Source organism: Hippocampus comes, unplaced genomic scaffold (assembly GCF_001891065.2).
Source record: "Hippocampus comes isolate QL1 unplaced genomic scaffold, H_comes_QL1_v1.1 scaffold437, whole genome shotgun sequence".
Lineage (NCBI taxonomy): Eukaryota > Metazoa > Chordata > Actinopteri > Syngnathiformes > Syngnathidae > Hippocampus > Hippocampus comes.
This window is the reverse complement of record NW_017805699.1, coordinates 549,944-553,165: the sequence shown is the minus strand read 5'-3', so window position 1 is coordinate 553,165 and position 3,222 is coordinate 549,944.

Genomic DNA, 3,222 nt, shown 5'->3' with positions numbered 1-3,222 from the left:
CCGCCCCCGCCGCACCACCCGCCAACCTGGAAACTTTCTCTCCCGTCAATGGAGAAAAGATGAGAACGGCCGATACATAAGCATCAAGCAGAACACACGCAACAGACGCAATCGTGTGATGCATAAATGCATATTTGGTGTCACTTGTATGAAGTCGCAGGATGCCTTGCAGGCAAAGACGAGCGGTGCCAGTGAAGATGCGACGGTCCGATTACCATCGTGCCGGACAAAGTGAGAGACATTAACATGAGAAAACGTGCAATAACGAGGCGCTTCGCACTGCAAATTCATGAAGATGGGACAGACACTCAATTATTGCGCATTCTGTAGTGCAGTGACACTCACAAAATAAAATTAAAGAGGCTGGGAATTCAAGAAAACAAATTCGCAAGAACGTGCATTTCATTCTATGGATGTTATTTTTTCTTCATCCGTTATACGCTGCTGACGAATTTTACAACTTGACAAAGGATATAAGTGCCAGGTGAAGTGTAATGAGGGCAACTTTTTAAACGCTTAAATTAGAATTTAAGGGTTGCAGTGGACCACAATTTTGCCATGTCTGCTTAAAGCGCCCCCTTGTGGACAGTTACTTAATGCAGGTGACGTTTTCTTCGCCCCAGGGAACTTTGGAGGTTATCAACTACTGTACTTGATACAACTGTTGATTGTCTCCATTTTCATTAAAGGACGGAGAACGTTTGAGCATGGGAGCAGTATCAAAATGACAGAAAAGAGACATTCAAACTGCTTGTAGTGGCATATTTGCAATATTTGTAACACATAGACCAAGCTAGGCTCTATAAAGAAAAATTTCCATAATATAGTATTTGGCCTGGTTTCATCTTCCCAATTTAATTCCCAGGGGGGGAAAAAATTAGGGCATGCGTCATGTTCTCACACAACGGGCTCAACAAATTTAACAAGCACATTATAGTGAAGCCTTAAGGTCAAGACAACGGCACTCATCGAACAACAGCTAGCATTTTCTCAAACAGTACTTTAAGTCTGCATGACTAACAAAGACCTGGTTCAGCAACTAGTTTTCGTAAGTGGTCGACTATCGGCAACTGCTTTTGTTAAGATTCAAAATTCGAGTTGCAACATCACAGCTGGAACAGACAATCAAAAATGCCCTTTTGCAAAAAATAAATAAATAAATAATTGCTTTTAAAAATCTTTTCAAGCATACTCTAGACCAGGGGTGTCAAACATTCGGCCCGCGGGCCGGAACCGGCCCCCAAGGAATTTCGATCCGGCCCGCGGGATCATTTAAAAGTGAAAAGAAATGCATTAAAGACACAGAATGAATATTTTAAATACGATAAGATAAGAAATCCTTTATTAGTCTCGCAATGGAGAAATTCCCAATTCTCAGCAGCAAAGTTATGAAAGGAAGAAGTAGAAGAACAAAATACAGGAGCTGCTGGGAAGGCAGCCACTCTCGCGGCAAAATGCAATTCGTGGATTATCCACTAGGGGGGCAAACTGTTTTGATCACAGTTAAAGACAATATTGTTTTGGTTGGGGAAGAAAACAGCAGTCTCAGTCTGTCACCGAGATAGACCCAACGCAGCAAATGATATGAAAGCGCCAGTCAATGTTTCTTGAGACCAAAACAAAGGAAAGAGATGATATTTTGGTGATTCATAGCACAGTATGGTATAATGTTAATGGTTCGGCCCACTTGACATCTACCGAGTCCGTATGTGGCCCACAATGTGAAATGAGTTTGACACCCCTGCTCTAGACCCAGTCAATGCAGGATACACAGTCTATATTGTCTTTTAAAACAATACAGTACTTAAGTCCATTTACAATTTCATATGAACTGTATTTGTGGTGACAAAGCTAAGCGTGGAGAGTCTCTGTCACTGTCAGGTAATGCGTGATCAATCATTGCCAAGAGTCTCTCAAAAGAGCCACATAGTTTACTTATTTTGTGTGTTCAAATAATTCTTTTCCCCTCCTTGAGCTGCTTGGAAAACTGTGTCACCAATCATGAACCTTGCATTTTCAGCGTTGTGACATTAACGATGAAAAAAAAAAAAAAATGATTTTTTGGGTCCCTCCAGCGACAAGGACAAACAGGCTTTGATTCGTGTCATACAAATTGTATAGCAGTCATGCATATTTTACATTCACGCTCGATGCAAATTTCTCTTGCAGGTCAGGGATCGTGAGGAAATCCAGAAGTTGCGAACCCACTCTAGGGTGAACAATTCAGTAAGCAACATATCACATGTTTCATGTCAAAACTCAGGCTCGCTTGCTCGTGGGTGATTACAGCAGACAAAATGTCACTTTGGGCTTCGACCGAAAGCCACATGGAACAGCTGCATCAGAGGGTAATTATAACAAGGCGCTGGCTGTGCAAAAATACTGTCAACGTATCACGACCGACGGGCCAAACGGTAGCGTATGAAAAGTAAAATGAGCACCCATCCGAAAATGTAGCCCCCAAAGCTTCAAAATCATATCCACCTCGAGTCTTTTAGCTGAATTGGAGGCAGTGTGTTAAAAAGTCCACCTTGGCTTTTATGATATGACTGCTACGGAGACCATCTGCACATTTCCACATTAAAGTGACTGTCCTATAAGCAAAGATCAAATGGAGCTTCAGAGGAAACCAGCGCAAATATCTCCTTCTGCCTGCCTCCATGGGAGAGAGCTTCAAAAGGCTCGCACGAGATGGAAACTGGCACACATGTTTCATTTTATACGGGCCGGGAGGTGGACCTATTTGATCCCGTCAGACACAGGTGACCCCCCCGCCACCCCTCAGCATTCGATGCCATGACAACACAAATTCTTGATGCTTAATAAGTGAATAGTTTCCTTACATCAGCTAATGAAATGAAAGAAAGCGACCCGGTGGGCAATTGGTCAGCGTGTTGGCCTGCGTGGGTTTTCTCCGGGTATTCCGGTTTCCTCCCACATTCCCAAACCATGCATGGCAGGTTGATGGAAGACTCGAAATTGTCCCTCGGTGTGATTATCAGCACGAATGGTTGTTCATCTGAGTGTGCCCTGCGATTGGCTGGCAACCAGTTCAGGGTGTCCCCCCCGCCTACTGCCCCAAAGACATCTGGGATAGGCCACGTGAACCTTTTGAAACTAAGCAGATCCGGAAATGGTTGGATGGATGAAATGAAAGAAATGTGCCATAACCAGCTGTGGCTGCCATCCTTGTGGACTTGTTTGTTGTGAGAGACAAAACAT